This window comes from Helicoverpa zea, chromosome 23, assembly GCF_022581195.2.
Source record: "Helicoverpa zea isolate HzStark_Cry1AcR chromosome 23, ilHelZeax1.1, whole genome shotgun sequence".
Classification (NCBI taxonomy): Eukaryota; Metazoa; Arthropoda; class Insecta; order Lepidoptera; family Noctuidae; genus Helicoverpa; species Helicoverpa zea.
In genome coordinates this window covers 8,534,508-8,554,043 of record NC_061474.1, presented here as the reverse complement: position 1 = coordinate 8,554,043, position 19,536 = coordinate 8,534,508, and the positions used below count along the sequence as shown (strand labels likewise).

General features: G+C 35.1%; 1 protein-coding gene across 1 annotated transcript in view; it reads right to left on the bottom strand.

The window, feature by feature from the left end:
• Window positions 1–4,867, bottom strand: part of LOC124641769 (tyrocidine synthase 3) — a 49,434-nt gene extending 44,567 nt beyond the window's left edge. Inside the window, exon 1 of the mRNA XM_047179963.1 lies at window positions 4,688–4,867. The gene's annotated coding sequence lies outside the window, so the exon portion shown is untranslated. The remainder of the gene's footprint in view (window positions 1–4,687) is intronic.
• Between the last annotated feature and the right edge of the window lie 14,669 nt (window positions 4,868–19,536).

Below are 19,536 nucleotides of genomic sequence, written 5' to 3'. Positions count from 1 at the left end.
TTGAGCTGACATAGTGTAGTCTTAATATATGACATGTCATCGACACGAAAGAAGATGAAGAAGAAATAATGTGATGATGAATGTTCGAATGCATATTACAAATATCGTATACTAGCTTCCTGCGTCCTGGATGGTGACAAAAACTATATATATGCCGGGTTTAAGCTATCTCCCCTCTAATTTATAGCTTAAACGGTTCACCCATTCTTGAGTTATAAAATGTGTAACTATCACTACTTTCTTTTAAAAAGACCAAACCAAGTCTAGTCAAGTGGTATCGGGTTGCCCGGGTAACTGAGTTGAGGAGGTCAGATAGGCAGTCGCTCCTTGTAAAGCACTGGTACTCAGCTACATCCGGTTATACGGGAAGCCGACCCCAACATTGTTGGGAAAAAGGCTCGGAGGATGATAACACGACTTTCTTTTATATAAAAGAAAGTCATGTATATAGATCGAGCTGTCTGTATATAGATTTACCCCGTATCAGCCCGACTGAAAACTTTGATTGGAATCAAGATTTTGTTTAAAGAATATTTTAATCATTTTTGCCAACCATCCGGGACTCTCGGCCGACTGTTTAGTTGGCCGTCTGCGGGTAAGATCAGCGTTCGTGACAAATCAATTGATAGATTCTGTTGATTTGATTGTTGTCAGGAAATATGTAATTGGTGTCCTGGTTGAAATAACTGCACGAATTTGTCAACCCGAATTGAGCAAGCGTGGTGATTATCACTCAATCCTTCTCTGTGTGAGAGGAGGCCGCAGCCCAGCAGTGGGACGATAGAAAGTTTGATAGTGATGATTGAAGATTTTATATCTTCGGAGTTCCACGATACCTACAATTGTTTTAACACGAAAGTTAAAGACATACTGAGTTAATAATTTCAAAATTTTATTAGTTTTGGTAAGGACACAAAAGCAAAATTGAATCAATTTCCAACACTAAGTCATTTCAAGTAAAACAGTGCACAGAACAAAAAAAAAAACTTGAACATTAATTATAAAGGCCATCCTACACGATCCACGTTTTACGCAGCGTTTAACTAAATGAGTAGATCCGCAGTGTGTACCGGCTTATCCGGGGACGCTCCCCAGCCATTTGTCAATTGTATGCGTCCCTATAAATTCATTTAGATGCACTACACTACAGGTAAGCTAATATAGCGATAGATTGCATTTGAGCGAAAAAACTTCACTCTCTACGGCATTCTGGGTTGAATTGCTAGGGAGATTGTTCCGCCATTTCTTCTTCCCAGCAAAAAGACATAGGAAGTGGTGAAGGGCGGGAAGTCTTTTGTAAACTTGACCTTCAAAAAGTGTTGGTCTTCAGCCTACTTTGAATGAATGTTTTTTTATCTTATGTCTTACCTTTATTCTGAAGCTGTAACTTAATTTTTTTTAAATTACCCTTAGATGGCAAACTTATTTCTGCTCCCATTATCCCGATTTTTTTTACTTACGATATTGACAATGTAAACTGAGAGAAAACAATAGTACAAACAATTTAAATAGGTAATACCTAAGAAAACTTAACGATCATTCAAACTTGTTTGACTGTCAGAAAAAACATCGCCTCTGTGTAAATCTTTAAAACTACGCAACAGATTTTAGATGCTAGTTTTCTTAAACACTAGATACCTAGATTCCACTTTAAATCTAGATAACAATATATTTGTCTTACGAATACCTATCTAATTTAGGAAAAAAACCTTTTTTACAAAAAAATTAAACCGACTTCCAAAAACACTAAAAAACAAAAAAAAAAAACAAACTAATTTTAGGTGCTTCGGCCTAGAAGTCGGTGTCTAATGGATGTTACTAAGTTAATTTTGCCACCGACTTCTAGGCCGAAGCACCTAAAATTAGCTTCTAATCGTAAAAAAAGTGGGCTTTTAGGAGCCAAACAAAAAAACTGCAATTTGCAATTTTGACCACATACTATTTTCCCAAAGATTGACGTCAGTAAGTAGCGTTTAAATAAGCTATAGCTTTTGTAGACTTATTTATTTAATTACATAATATTTATATAAACACTGGTCCGGTTAAATACCTATTTCCTAATAAGTCAGTTTAGTGATATTCTAAGTAATTGAGTCATTCATTTACAATCACTAAGTAAGTAAGTATGACTTGACTGAAATATGGTAAAAACCCGCTGAAAAATGAAAGTTGGTACCAAATCTTAGAACTAGGTCCTTTTTTTGGAATGGTTCGTTATTTCCGTATTTGTAATTGAAGCGGAAAGTGCGGTTATAAATTAAATATAGTTTTTTTGGTTTTGAAAGAAAATAAACTGTAACTAACGGTTGTCGTGTATAAGTGCTTTATATACGCGATACTCAATACCAGTAATGAATTCAAATCACTCTTAAGTACTCCGTAGTTAAGAGAGTACATCAATTTTTAGATAATTTTTAAATAAGTAACTAAAATTCATTTTCATTTATCTATCTAGAACACTGCATTTTGAACAAGGCAGGTTAAGTATTGTTCAACTTAAAACCGGAGAAAACTTTTACTCTATTTTATTTTTATGGCACAGATTGGTAAAATTATGATATGAGGAAAAAACTAAATCCATTACGCATTTTGAAACACATACCTACTAAAAATAAAATAGAAAATATCAAAGTCAGTATTCCTATTAATTTCTAGAATGTTATATAATACCCAAAAACTAGATTTACCAGTATTTAAAACTATAACTTTTCGTCTGTAATTACTATTATTGAATTTTTTACTTTTAAAATTAGGGCCTAAAACGATTTCCTGTAATAAGTTATAGTACCTAGTATTTTGAAGTTGAATATAGAGTTCGATTTCTTTATGGACACAAATAACCATCAAGTATATTTTTGTTCTGTACTAATATTATAAAGAGGAAAGTATGTTTCTTTGTTTGTAATGGATAAATTTAAAAATTACAAGACTGATTTAAAGAATTCTTTCATGTTGGAAAGCCACACCCTTCACGATTAACATAAGCTATACTTTATCGCGACGACATACACCGCGGGAAGACGGCTATTCACTATAAATTCGAACTGTAAACTCTCATGTGAACTCGTAATTATAACTTTGCATAGAAAGAAATTTAAAACCTTTAAAAGCACGCAGGAATTGTGCAAATGAAATGTGATTGAAATGAAATGTGAATTGATTGTGTTTCTGTGTAAAATTGAAATAAACAAATTGCAAAACAAATTACATTGATAGAGTTATTAATATTTCAATATATACGAAATATAATATAAATCATGTTTTTATTTCGAAATTTTGTTTACGAAAATCCATATTACCATGAGATGATTTCATTAATATCGCAATTTTGCAGTTTTTGTCGTCAACAAAAATATATTTAACCTTCTTTTACGATTTCGTTTAAGTATATATTTTTATTTATAGGTCTCTGCATATTATTTTCTAAACATTTTGCAAATAAAGCAGCCTAGTAACTTTCTCTCGGGAAAATGATCATACCATAAGTTTTAGATATTTTGAATGAGTTCAGCAGTTACAAAGTTGGTACAAAGAAACCCCAAACCAGCTACTCCCAATCTCAAAGTCAAATGTTTTTATTTCAAAGAGACCTTTGCAAGCTCCTATGAAACTTTACACTAAGTAGTTGCAGTCCCCGTGGTCCCGAGTCCCCAGGAAACCTTTTCTCGCACCCGGTTAAATAATAGTGTAGGTCCTTTCTCTGGCTATAAGTAATGGCCTGCGCACCAAATGTCAATTAAAATCAGTTCAGTAGTTTTGGCGTGAAGGTATGACAGACAGACAGAGTTACTTTCGCATTTATAATATTAATAATGATTTATGTAAATCAGTTATTATTGATTGCTTATTTTTATTTATTTTGTCTCGGAAGTACATATTGACAGAACTTAATTGTTTTTTCAAGCATGATCTGTAAAAATCAAGGTTTTTTTTAATGATTAGTATGTATGTATCTTTCGCAATCTAACTGCCGAAGATCTATTAGATTTCCTGTATTCTATACAAATGTAAATAAAGACGAAAGTTTTTTTGTTTGTTTGTTTGTACCCTAAAGTCTCCGTAACTACTGATTCGAATTTATCCCCGGGTAACATAGGACGGGAAGAAGTTACCCCGGGATGCAAGTATTCACCCGCGGGAAAACAGCTAGATATCTGTATATCGATATACTTACTCATATCATATTTTGAATTCAACTGAATATGCATAGTCAAAATTGCATTATTAATTGATAAATCTGCCTAAAAGCTTTAATTTAAATAGTTATGCAATTAATATTAGATATAGTTGTTTTAGCTTATTGTTTATGGTTTATTCTTATTGTTTTATCTCTTTGGTAATCTCATTCATTTTATGATATTTGCTTATGATTATTTATTTATTTATTTGATGTAAGTAAGATGCAAATATGGATCTTAATTTAGAATGCGTCATAATTATTTTTCTTCAATCAATTTTTTTATTTGCAATATTGCACTTTATTTTAAAATCTTTCATTGATAAAATAAATATTATTGATAGAATTAATAATTAATTGCGGCGATGAGGTTTTTGATGTGATTTTTTTAGTGTATATTAATGTCAGTTTAGATATTCAGTGTATAATGTATTATAGTTTCCCATAATAAATACAAATATATTACTGAAATAAATAACTAAGATAAATTAAAAAAAAAGGAATACTCACAGAATATTTTCAAAAAAATACACACTGCAACACGACAAAAAAAAACTCAAAACACCCACACAATCTTTCACTAAAGTCTACCAAATATGTTTTTTATCCCGAAACGTCACACACGTCAATTTTCCCGCGCGAATGTTTCGAACTGTCAACGTTTTTTTTTTTATTGCAGGTCTATGCACATGGTACGGGCAATGGTCGGACTGCCAGCGCATTGCGAGACTGCCAATTTATATAGTCCTTGTGTTAAGCGCTTGGTTGGAGAGTCGTACACGGTTTGAGGCGGCCCCCTTTTGTTGAGATTTGTTGTTAATTTTTAATGTCGGATAAATAAAATAAAACTTTTTAAGGATAAAATGTGTTTGGGAAAGTACAAAAAGGTTCCATTTAAAGGTCTTAAAAGGCAATATTTTAAGAAATTACCTTTTGTGTGTGACTGATACTTTTGCCGATCAAAATTGAAAATCACTTATTTAAACTTGGCTGCAAAACAGCACTTTTTGAACGTCAAAAATTTACAAAAGACAGCCCCCAAAACGCTCACCCTTCACCACTTCCTATGTCCTTTTTTGCTAGGAAGAAGAATTGGCGTAATAAACTCCCCAGTAACAAATTCTACGACAATTTTCGTTAAAAAACTTATGATATTAAATTCTCTCAAGTCCCTTCCCACAAATGATGCTGACCGCATTTCAAACAATTGCACGAGATAAGTGCAACGGTCGATCTAAATCTGCAGTACTACGCTTGCACTCTGATGGTGTCACTGATATCTTTCTCCCTCTCTCTTCTCATTTTCTTTGTGAATTTTCACTTGTACCTATCGCACATATTAATTAGTTAAAAATAGTACTCTTCTTTAAAAAAAAGGTCAATCTTTTTAGGGTTCCGTACCCAAAGGGTTTAGGACCCTATTGTTTTCGCTCCTCTGTCCGTCCGTCAATCCGTCCGTCCGTCTGGCACCAAGCTGTATCTCATGAACCGTGATAGTTAGAGAGCTGAAATTTTCACAGATGATGTATTTTTGTTGCCTCTATAACAACAAATACTGAAAACTAAAATTTAATACATATTTTGAGGGCTCCCATACAACAAACGCGATTTTTTAGTCCGTTTTATAAATCGGTACGGAACTCTTTGTGCGTGAGTCCGACTAGCACTTGGCCGGTTTTTTGTACATACACGTGTTTTCTCATTAATTTTATTTTCTTATTTTAGTTTTACGCTGCATAGTCGTGAAAAAATAATAAAAATCTGTAAAATTTGTTTTACACACTTCGAAGATTTGTTGCTATCTCACCTTTTGTGATTTGTGATCTAAATTCCATAAAATGTTATGTTTTACAATACTAAATCCAAAATTACCTCTTCTAATAGTTTCGGGGGAATTCCATCCCGTAACCATGGCAGTGTTGTTGCATTAAAGCATTTGTTTATATGACTGAATACCTAAGTCAAAAGCTAGACCACATTTTTAGCGTACATGCATCCCGTGCCCAAATACCTAAAAAATACCTGTCTCCGTTTCCTACTATTCTAATCCTGTCTCTAAGAAAGATCGTCCACGACAGATTTCGGCCGCGGCGGCTGTTTTCATTTAAGGAGATCAGCCAGCTGCGCAGGACATATTTATAGTGCACGAGCATTTGCGCAGACACAGGTGCACTCCCTATTCCTTCACTCTCATAACCCGATGGGACGGCAATCCGACACGACCGGAAAGAGATCAGGCGCAGGACCGACATTTACGTGCTCTCCGATGCACGGGTGAATCAATCACCAACTTCCAGACTACGGGCTGCTTTGTGAAAGTTTAAAAAAACCCACAAAGCGATTTCGGCCCGACCCGGGAATCGAACCCGAGACCTCGAGCACAGCAGCCGCGTTTGTGACCACTAGACCAACGAGGCAGAATCCTGTCTCTACGCCAAATATCTCAATCGGTTCACACCATAGAGAACGCATTTTGTTTCTACACGGAATAGTTTAACACATTAAGCAATGATTATTCATAATGTATATTTCATTCAGAAAACAAAATTATTTATTTATTAAAGAGTTTTAAAGCACTATTTTTATTAAAAGCACTTCGAGAAATTTCCCACGGCATAACATTATTGAAATAAATCTGATTTCCTGATCTTGACCGACTCATTATAATTTTAATTTCTCAATAAAGCAAAATATTGTCTGCTTCTTCTGTAACTATGTAATCTAATTCATTTATTTATCATAAATGTAGTTTTTATTCTGTTATGTCTGTTTATGAGACCTTTATTGAAAAAGTCAGACTCCATTTGGAAATCTCATCTTACAAGTGCTCTCTTATTTTGCTGATGCATCTATTTCCTCAAGAATGTAATTTGAAAAATTAATCTACATAGGTACCTGGGAGATCTAAGAGGAAGACCAAAGAAAATATGGATGGATTGCCTGAAAGATGACATGAATAGGAAGAGAGTGAGTGTCAGTATGACGAGTGACAGGGGAAAATGGAAGAGGATGACATATTGCGCCGACCCCAAATAAAATTGGGAACAGGGCAGGAGGAAGAAGAATCTAGGTACCTGGGATTTTTGCGAAATTACCTAAGATGTACTGAAAAAAAAAAGTCTAGTGGTAGAGAAGAAGTTTGAAAAGACTGATGACGATGACATAATTTAATAAATGTGTGTTATTATTATTTCTTCTTTGATAATGCGTATTTTTAAGTGGAAGAAACCATAATTATATGTTAAGTTTTGGGTTATATATCTAAATGTTTATGTGCAATAATAAGTGCAGAGACTTATTTTTGTTAGCTTTTTCCTATTTTATTTTAAATTATTTGTGATACAGGCATTATAATAATAGACATAGTTGTATTTAGGATTTTTTTTGCCTCTCTCCTTACAAAATGTGCTGTATAACATTCAAAAGGATAAATGGTGATCTGTAACACAGGGGTAACCTTAAACAGACACCACTCTCTTACAAAAGCAACCTGTATTGTAATGTACTTAACACTGTAATTAAAGAGAAAATAAAGATTTTATTATTTTATTTATAAAAAAAAAAAACTTGAATGAATAATCTGATTATACAAAAAAGATTTAATATGAGATGTGTTCTGATTACACAAAAAAAAACTCAATATAAGCGTCGAGTAAGTCCACGTGCAAAAGTTACATAAGATACGACACATACATAAGTAGGAAATAATGTAATCTTTACATTATTCTAATTAAATTAATCGAAGCTTCTGAGATAAATAAACTAGTTAAGTCATTGCCACTTAATTGCAAACAAGGTGTGCATTCAAGAAAAAAATAATAAACATACAAGCTTTTTCCGTGGTTTTACTCGCGAAGTACCTTATACATACCTCTACTCGAACCAATTCATCTATCATTTGGTTCAATTGCTTTACGATAAAAAGTTAAAAAAAAAATCATCATCATCATCCTCCTGTCCATTTTTCTAAAAGCTTTCAGTGGTTTTTATAATCATCGGCAAGGATATTGAGCCCTGACCTTCACCTGCGCAGAAGTGATTTATTGGTTTATTGCCATAAGTGTACGGTGCACAAAGCGATCCACTCTTCCGCCGAGAGCTCATTATCCGTGCCGATACCTAACTATACACTTTTAAAAGCTGAACTACCTCAAAGAATTTTGAGAAGAAAAAAATATAGCGCTTTTTAACAGTAAAACACATAATATACAAATAGTTTCTTTCAGGTTACAGTAATTTATCAAAACTATCTTCACAAATTCATACAGTGAAAATCCATTCAGTAGTATTTAAGTTTGAGAAGACTAACAGACAAAACTTTTTGTTACAGTAAAGATCAATTAAGTTTTTTGTGTTATTTTTATTTAGATTCAGGTGGAATACTAGTTTGTTTGTTCGGTACTGGAACTAGTATTACTGGGTGTTTAGCAATACTTGTACTTCCCTGTTAATGTTTTAGCTAACTTGTTTGCAAGCCTTCGGGCGAAGCCGCTAATCTTTGTCTATTTGAGAACTAGCTTATGTTCGTGGGTACACCTGCGTACCTTCTTAAATAATTCAAGCATCTGAGTAAGAAGTAGACTAAAAGCCCACCCCGCGGGTTAGGGTTTTTGTCCGAGCACAGAAAGTAGTTTACACGCGACGCGTGTTCGTTCGAAAGACAGGCCCTGGTAGACAAAGGGCTTAAGAAAGAACATGATGGGTTTTAGTCAGTAAGAGTCTGACACTGAAGAGTGGGAGGAGTTTTTTAAAGGTTTCCACCAAAAAAAAACACGGGGTACCTAATAATTTTCTAATTGCTAATTGTTTTCGTTTTTCACAGTCTATGCCCTTTTTGCCGCGCGGAATATGTGAATTTCATTTTCTCTATAGTAAAAAACGGGGTGGACCCGCTTGTAGGTCGACCACCCACTATAGTCTTTCAACGTCATCACAAGTCGATATTGAAAACTTATTTACAAAATAAATTGAAAATAACAAACAGCACTCCGGAACTGCACTATCGGAACAAACACTAATTAAATTAGGAAAGGTCGTGAATTTTAATTACACAGGTACATACGTCATAATCAAAACGTGTCAGGTGTCAACTCATTGTCAAATTCAAAATGTAAATAATTGATCACCGAATTATAATAATAATTCGATTAAGTTAATCAAATTAAAATAGTTAATTCAATTATCGGATTATCATTAGGTTTAAAAGCTTTTATTTCTGCCTATATCCAAAAACTTTTCTTTGTGTAATTGTTTATCTAAAGAATTTTACGTGAAAACTGTATTCAGTAAAGATTCACGTGAAATTAACGTGAAAGATCACGTCAAATTTATTGAAAACATTTTGATGAAACTAACCATTGAAAAGCTTAACTACTACGTAGACTATTTAGTAGTTCCCTCGGGACGTGAACGTTTTGCAATATTTTAAGCTTCTAGGTTCCTAGCCATCACTTTTAGAAGTGCTTTGTTCGATTTCAGTCGGTTTGAAAAATAGTTGGGTTTTGTAGCCATCATCCACCTTGCTTTTTCCCAACTGTATTTAGTTGGGTTGGGTGGTGCAAGGTGGTCTTCGTCTGCTCACGTCAGCCATTTTGTAGGACAGATAAAATCATTCACCGATATCAGACGTAGGCAGGCAACTTTACCCGATGCAGAAGTACCAGTGTTTTACAAGAAGCGCCTATCTAACCTCTTCAGCCCAGTTTCCTAGGCAATCCAATTCTAAGATTTAAGATTCTTAAAAATATGCAGATATTAATCTAATATAAATTTACTTAATATACTTAATGAACATGTGTTTCCGCGTGTTAACACGACTCTTTAGTCTAAATTACATTTATCAATTCATCAGGAAACCAAATTATATGTTTATTCAAATACATCGTAAAGCTTTTTGATTTTATTTACTTAATTACTAGGTGATGTCAATGTATTATCTCGTTGGATCGCCATGCTGATCCTTTGTCTGAGGTAATAGCCAGCCTTTTGGTCACGAGTAGCGTCAACGAGCCGCCTAGAAAGATCTTTAAATAGGGTGCTGGCATTCGGACCCCACGACTGCCAGCACCCTATTTAAAGAAAATATACTGAAAATATTCTAATGTATAATGACTACTTAATTCATCTCGATGATTCCCAGAATCCATCGCAAAAATCCAATTTATAAGGTGTAAATCCTACTAGGCACTATGCCACTGTGGATTCGGATATTATATTTAGCTGAAGACTTTCTTTGTGTTAACCTCAGGACTCACAAGCCCCAGCGATGCCCAGCAGGGCCAAGGCCGCCAGGGCTGCGGGATTGTTCGAAAGAGTTACCGCGGCCCTGGTACAAACAAGGCCTACGACGGAACACGACGGTTTTTAGTCAGTAAGAGTCTGACACTCCCTCACCGCTGCTAACCCACAGCGGGAAGGGTCATTTGATGATTTTTGACGTCCTTAAAAAAAAGGACTCACAAGCCAGATTTAAAAAAAAAAATGTAATAGAATAATTCTTAATACCTAGTATTTATTAACCAAGGGACGTGGGACCGCATGAAAATACAAAACAACGACAAAAGGAAATATGAGTATTTGCTCAGTTACTTTTTCACTATCACAATTAAAGTTTTAAATAGCTTTTGCGTCATATATTCTCAAGTATATCGGTAAACTAGGAAGGTTAGTGTGCTAATTATTGCAATCAATATCTTCAACAATAATAACTACACCTAATTATGCCAATAAATAAATACATTCCTCAGGGTCATAAATAATAGGTACATATAGGAGAAAATTTATTATGTACTATTTTCTCTAATTTCCGCTCCACGAGAACCGTAAATTCTGCTGCCGGCTAGCAACTTCTAGAAATAGGCAATCAGAATTATAATAATCTAGGAAGTCGAATAAAATATGCAACTAAGATATTATTGATAAATAACAGATTATTTTTGACATGCTGTTATATAAATCGGCCTAGATTCAATTCAAAAGGTCAAAAACGACTGTTAGTCCTAAATAGATTTTCTTTGGAGGCTTACCCGTCAGTGGCGGCCCTTCGTTAAAACAAATCGGCGTAAAGTGTAAACGCCCTTAAGAAAGATATAAACAGTTATTAATCTGTACCTTTTAAGGTAAAGTCATCGTTCTCAAAAGAAAAATGCATAAAAACCCAGCTGTCAGCGAAACAAAAATTAAAAAGCCAGGTTTCTTGCAATAAAATAACCTAATCTGAGATTATTACTTGTACGAAATACACCTAATTTCTTAAAAACGGACTACAAGGATATCAAATTGATTATTTTTTTGGATTTTATATAAAATATTTTACCACAACTTTCGATGTATTTCCTCGTACAAGCAATCGAATTTTGGTATCATCACAAAACTAAACATGCTGATCATAAGCCTCTAAAAATAAATTGCTGGAAGTGGAGTGAATCCGTTACTTACTGAAAAATGAAGAATATTGAACTTAATTACAAATATTTACGTACGAACTAGCTTTCATGAGCGGTTTCATCCGCCTCCCTTCGGAAGTACCTATCAACTTCACAGCTTTCGAAATATGATTCGAAATATAATTTTTCTTAGCCTACTAACTACTCTTTAGAATGATAACAACATAATATTAAAGTACCAGTTAGCATTTCAACAACACTGATAGTTTATCGCCAGTAGCTGTAGCAGTAGGAAGCTGTCATTTAACCATTCGTATGGCAAATTGTTCCATAATTATATCATTATCTGTAATTTATTAGTTGGTAGATATGTATTACTTGAATTAAATACAATGTGAGCAAGTTACAAATGCATAACCTTTGTACCTCGAACTTTGACAAAAAAAAACTTAGACAAATGGGCTTTCTAACAACGAAATATTTTTTCAAAAGAAAAGCGAGTATCGAAGTCAGGTTTACACTCAAAAGTCACACTTATAACAAATACCTATCTCTAATAATACATAATGGGATAGCTTCTGAACCAATTAAAGTACATGTTCATTAGATACACAGTAAATTCAAAGCCTAGGAAAGGACATAGGCCACCCACTCTTTATCCAGTTACAGGAAGTGGTTCTCCCGTGAACTGCAATTAATTTTGCTTCGTCACTTTGTGCTCCAATTTATTCAGAGAACATTATATTCTACGAATTTTTACAATCTTGGGTCATTTAATTGGCTTGTCTGTGGGTATTAAAAAAGTACCAGCCATCGGCCATAGTGCAATACTGCCATGGAGAACAAAATGACTAGCGGAGATGTCATAAAGCAAAATCTCCTAAGAAAATAGCGCGCCCAAATGCGGATGTTCGGGGAACGAGGAACGTTACTAGCTCCCCTTAAATTACGGAACCAACCATTATTTTCAAATAAAATCACTTATTAATCAAGAGTAATCTTTGTCAGATGTCCCAAAGAACCCGAACGCCTCGTTATTTTAATAGTAACTGATAAGTTTGGTCACGCCTACCATACGTTACTTGACCTACAAGAAGGCGCCTGACCTACCTTCCTTATTCTCATCTCCGCTATCTTTCCTTCCTCCATGGTAACACTGCATTCTTTATACACATTGATAAAATGTCAACCAGTCATGAGTCACTTGGGTTTTTCTTTGTTTATTATTATTATGAATGAACGGACTGTTCTACGTCACATTCAAGTTCATGAATAGTGAATAAATATTGACTTGATATATCACAAAAACTTTCTTGATTTCCTACTTGAGAATTTTGGCAGTACTTATGTGTTTCTTTTTTGCTGTTATCGTAAGATCTTCCTTTGCTTGTGGCTTTAACCACTTTAAACTACGTCATTGGGATTGAAACGGTAAATGGTGACGTACATTTTATTTAGATATCAAGCAGGAATTTCACTTTTTTTCAACGCTTATGTCTTGATCTTTTCAGTCTTAATAGGATTGTTTTAACACTTTCATTTGTCACTCGAGACTACTGCTTCAACTATTTAATGAGATGAGATGCCTGGTGTCCCTAGGCACAAAGGCACCCGGTTTCATCGCTTGGTTTTGCCCCTTCCCCTTTTCTTTTTCCTATGAGTATGGGCACCCATCAAAGATCAAATCTCGCATGACCAACTTAGCCATACGCCTTTCTAAACAAAACCACTTCATCAATAACCTATCCAGAAGTAACATTATCACCTACGCACTAACTCTCATATTAATTAACAACAATCAATAAAATTGCTTCTAATAAGCAAAATGATCTAGTCTAGGTAATAAACCGCTTAATCATGACGTCACAAGTTACAAGTTACCTACATTTACTCGTCACATATTTCCTGATCACTTAGTATGTTCTTAGAACTAAGCACCGCTAAGTGACGTATGGACTTCATAGATTTTTTTGTTTGTATTATTTTGTTTTGGGTTTTTACGTAACACAAACAGAAGTGCAAAAAAGTTCACAACATATTTGATTTGAATCATAGTGAATGGGTACCTATTAAGGAAAAGTATCAAATATATCATATTTATGTGTATAAAAAGGCAAAAAGTTCCATTTAGTTTTCATAATATTTGTGCTTGAATTTTCGTAGAACTACCTACTTACAATCAATATGACATCACAAGAACTGTTTTTCATTCATTAAATTGTGGTATTCCCTACCGCATGACGGTAGTATTTACATTAATTGAACCTTGCGCTCAAATATTGCATTGAATGCTGTTGCACTTTAAATATTGGTGTAACTGTATCGCTCGTGGCAATTTAACATATACTTTGAAAAGGTTTTTTTTTTGTTTTGGTTCAAAATAAAATGGCACGTGGAGGGTGATATTGCAGTCAGAAATCAGTATGTCTGACAAATCACTCTTACAAAAGTATTACCCAGGTAACTAGGTTGAGGAGGTCAGATAGGCAGTCGCTCTGTGTAAAACTGGTTACACTGGAAGCCGACCCCAACATATTTGGGAAAAGGCTAGGCTAGAAATTGGAGAGAACATAAAATATATGGATTAAAATTTCTAAGGTTGCCTTCCCAAAAACACAAAATCTCCACTTTGCATATTTATATAGAACTAGCCTTTGTCCCGCGGTTCCACCCGCGTCCCGTGGGAGCTATTGCCCACACCGGTATAAAATATAGCCTATGTTACTCGCAGATAATATAGCTTTCTAATGGCGAAAGAATATTTAAAATCGGTCCAGTAGTTTTTGAGTTTATTTATTACAAACAAACAAACAGAGTTTTCCTCTTTATAACATTAGTATAGACTAGATAAATAAAACATTGCATAAAATTACCATAAACCATACAGCAGACAACCGTCGTCGGTTAATCTATAAATAGCCAACTATTATATAAATAGGTAACTTATAAAAAAAACATCGCTAAAATTATTACGGCCCAAGTTTACCTACAACCTTTTTCCTTTTAACCTTTTTCTCAAAACAACCGTTTAGTTTGAAAATTGAGCGTGAAAATTCATAGTCATCATCATCTCCCGAATCTTTTCCCAACTATGTTGGGGTCGTCTTCCGGTCTAACCGGATTCAGCTGAGAACAAGAAGCCACTGCCTATCTGTCCTCCTCAACCTAGTTAAACGGGCAACCCGATACCTTTTAGTTAGACTGGCGTCAGACTTGCTGGCTTCTGACTACCCGTAACGACTGCCAAGGATGTTCAATGACAGCCGGGACCTACATCCATGCCATCCGAAACACAGTCATCGGTGTCCAAGATATACTTAGAAAGTACATACCTACAAACTTAGAAAAGTTGCACTCGAGAGGTTGGCTCTTTACCCACTAAGCCACCACGACAATGTGAAAATTCATAGTAGAATCATCGGCACTTGAGCGCTGACCTTCACCTGCGCAGAAGTGATTTATTAGCAAAGAACCAATCCCGAGTGACGGCTATGACGCGATGCGCTGCGGGCCAATCACCGCTTTATACCGCCCCCGCGCCTCACTTCATACCACAAAAGCGACTCAATAAATTACTTCTGCGCAGGTGAAGGCCAGCGATCACGATTCATGCCGATGATTATATCATGATTATATACAGTTCATTCATAGTTCATTTAAGAAAACTGACGTTTACGTTGTCGGTGAACACGTGCCTAAAGAGTTTTTAATATTAGCTCAAAGTATGTCACCACGGTTCAAGAGTCGGAGAGCCTTGGGTACGAAGCATTGAGCACATTGGAGGGTCAGGCGACCAGTGAATAGTAAAGGTTGCACAATTTGTCGACCGTGGTGTATGTAATGTACCAATGGGTAGACTAAAGATGGTGCATGTGTTTTTTACTTTTACTCTATTTGTAATTGGTATTGTACTTTTAAATCAAATTGGCTGAGCGGATTAATTTCTTTAAGTCAAAGTTTTAGTTGTACAAACGTAGTGTGCTGCACGGTGGACAAACAATAAAGACAGCTCAGTCGTTTTATAGCAGCATAGATCTCAGGTAGGTACATCCAGCTGCGCAGGAAATGTTCTAGTGCACAAGAGTTTGCGCAGACACAAGTGCACTCACTATACCAACGAGACAGCGCGCGTATTGAAGCTGGTGATAGATATAAATTTAGGGATAACTAAACAAGCCTTGGAGCTTCTACCAAGTCTTCCCTTCTGCCAGGACTATTTGTAGTAAACTTAGTTCTTTGCCAAAGATTTATAGATTTCAACACAAAACCAACAATTTTAATTATTTCAATTGAAAAATAATAAATGAATGATCTCACAATGATGTAATTCCCTTTAATTATAAATCATTAATAGCCGTTATATAATTAATTAAGTCAAGGCTTCTCACGCCACGCTGAATTCAACTAACTTTGAGTAAAAAAGGTAATAAAAAACAGACTAAAAACCTCAAAAATCTAGATTGTAATCTAGGTAAAAATATGAATACAAAAGCCTTTTTTACAGTAGATATGCATGTGTCTGTCTGTCCGGTTTTCACGCCAAAACGACTCAACCGATTTATGTAAAGGGGTACACAGATGGTCTAGCCAGAGTCTTGAGAAGTTCCCTCGGGAAATAGGAAGAACCGCGAGGAACAGCTAGTAAGCGGTTACCTATACATATCAAAATCAAAAATCGTTTATTCAAACTTGGCTGCAAAACAGCACTTTTCGAACGTCCGAAAACAAAGACAACCCCCGAATCCCACCCTTCACCACTTCCTATGTATTTTTGCTATTATATCAATGAGCTAGTTAATCACTACATCACTACAAAGTATAAAACAAAGTCGCTATTTATGTCCCTTTGAAAACTACGCGACCGGTTTTCATGCGGTTTTTTTAATATATAGAGTGATTAAAGAGGAAGGTTTATATGTATAATAACATACATTAAATAGTGGGGAAACACTGTTATCCCGTGCGAAGCCGCAGCGGGTCGCTAGTATTATATATTATATAAAAGAGTTTGTTAATTAACATCGATACATAACAATAAACTTTTACGATACAGTCGTTATCCTTGAGTAACTCTTAACAGGATTATCACGAAAACGTGATAGTTGCATAGAATCTTAATTTGCAGAACTGCAGTCAAAGATTTTATATTTTCTTTATATATTTGGAGTAAAAGGCTCTTTAATAAAGATTATGGCCAGAAAAAAAAAAGTGTAGAACGATTTTTTTGTCTTAGATCTTAAGATCAACACCTGTATGCTTAGCCTTTTCCTATATATCGGGAGTGTCGTACCTAATCACATAAAATCCTATCACATATACTTTATGATATTCTATGGCGAATTGTTAAAAAAAAAAACCTAATTTATTCAGTGGTTTAGCCACAGGAGTCATTTTTCGTTTTCGTAATTTACAACATCATGTGTAAAGCAGAGATAAAGTTAGGAGTATCGAATGTTTTGATCAGTTGAAAGCTGTCAGTTTTCAAGGGAGAATTTCCGTTGTTTGTAATGACTGACTCTTATAATATGATGTTCTAATTCTCGCACATTTTTATTCTATTTACTATATTTGTTTTTTTTATATATATATTTTATCTTTTTCTTTATGCTAATCGACATATTTTAACCAGTATATTAACGTATTTAATTGAGCCATGAGCTCCTCCTATTGGCATTGTAAAAAAAAATTAACACAACAACAAAAATCTCCCCGGAAATAACACTTACACGTGCCTCCCATTTTTTCTCAAAAACAGCTCGACCTAGAATGTAAATTTTGACTGCTACAGGAAATGCTGGCTCAATTAAAATACTTGGTCCATGTAAGTACTTATACGAGTACATAAATGTTTATGTACTTACCAAAGTACAGTCAGCATCAAAAGTGGCTGAACAAATCAAAATTTTTAAAAATTTCTTACTTTTTAAAGGGTCACTATTTCTTAGGAATTGACAATGTTTTTTTGGTGAAATTTGTATTTATTCCGGGTAACTGGGTTGAGGAGGTCAGATAGGCAGTCGCTCCTTGTAAAGCACTGGTACTCAGCCGCATCCGTTAAACTGGATGCCAACCCAAACATAGTTGGGAAAAGGCTCGGGAGATGATGATTTGCTCAGCTACTTTTGAAGCTGACTGTACATAAAATGTTTATGTACTCACACAAGTACATATAAGTTATATAACCTGTAGTGCTTAAAGGCGCGGCTCCACCGCAGTGCACGCTGTGCACGGACACGCGGCGCATTTTAGCTGCGTGTATTCATTTGTTTGACAACGTGGGTCTACGTTTCCACTGAAGTACACGAATATGACCCACGACTATGTATAGCGTGGCACGGCGCACGGGTAGACCCACGCTGACAGCGTTGAGCTACGTAACCGCTTACAACAACTGCTCTGCGATAACCGAGCTGTACATAGTCGTGGGTCTTATTCGTGTACTCCAGTGGAAACGTAGACCCACGTTGACAGCGTTGAGCTATGTAACCGCCTGTTCGAGCAAGCCACGCGTGTATCAATGACGTCAATTCATGAGTAGCCTCTCCGTGGGTTGCAGTGGACACAACCACATACATTTTCTTACAAAGCGAAACTTAATACACGTGCGTAGCCTCTCCGTGCACCGCGGTGGAGCCGCGCCTTAAAACCGGTAAGTACATACAACAAAATGACTTACTTATGTACTTGTTTTTATTATTATACATCTTATACTCAGTTCCTATTCCGGTTCCGATATTTAAAATTCTAGGTTTTTTATTTTATTTTTTTGTTCTTAAGTTTATAGATAAACAAGCTTTAACCGCGGTTTCAGTTGCGTATAAAGTTTTTTTTTTTACATTTATTTATAACAGAACTAGCTTCCACTAGCGGTTTCACTCGCGGCCCGTGGGAATATCTTCGCGTTCCCGGAATATAAGTAACATTTAAATACCTGATATCCTCTAAACATGGGCTGTCCAAAGTGTTAGGTAGGCCATTTAACGGTGGAAATAATTTTTCAAACGGTCCAGCAGTTCTTGAGATTAGCGTGTTTAAGCGAACAAGGAAACAACTTGATCAATTAAATTACTTTCCAAATATAGATATTACTATTGACTATAATTGGCATCATAAGCTAATTCAAGATATTTTTACCCTTTCAGCAAAGAAACTTAAAATAAATACAAAAAATATTAAAAACATGCAGTTCTTACCAATTCATGTCATGGTCCAGACAATCTCGAATTCATTCAGCTATGAAGCTGTGATTTATAAGTTCATTTTTACAGAATAAAAAAGCACTTCTAATTAGCTACGACAATATTTTTTGTCCTCATAGATTTAAATAAAAATCTGACAGAAGTGCACTAAAAAATGTCTCTAAAGGTTTCTCTGCTCTCGCCTTAAATTTTAGCTGAATTCACCACTTTAACGATTCATTTTCATTTATACAGATACATGCGTATCCTTACCATGTTATATTGTTCATGCTAAAGTAAAAACTGTATGTCTGACTGTCTAAAACTACTGAACCTCGTAAGTCCCTCAGGTTCCTCAGGACACAGGGTAAACCGAACACCTAGTAATATCATTAAAAATAAAGACTACCATCCACTCAAACATACTCGTACGTGACCCACAACCAATTTACCTGAGTACAACTCTTATCATTCCAATCTGGCTAGCTCAATTCTAGGTTCGAGGGTCCCACAAGGACAGCAAACGACCAACATCCTAATTAGTACCACAATTATATTGTTCCAACCAATCACGACAATCACTTAATTTACTCTGACAACTGTCCCTTTTTGTTACACAGTGAAAAAGCAAGACGAAAGATGTAGGTCGAATCGCCAATTTCAAAGATTGGTTTCAAGAGGGAACTTTTAAATTTGGTTTTTAGAGTCTGTTTCCGTATTTATTTTTTGTTGTTTGTGGTCAGTTAATGAATTCGTGTACTGAATAATACTATTAACTATTTAGATAATTGGATAA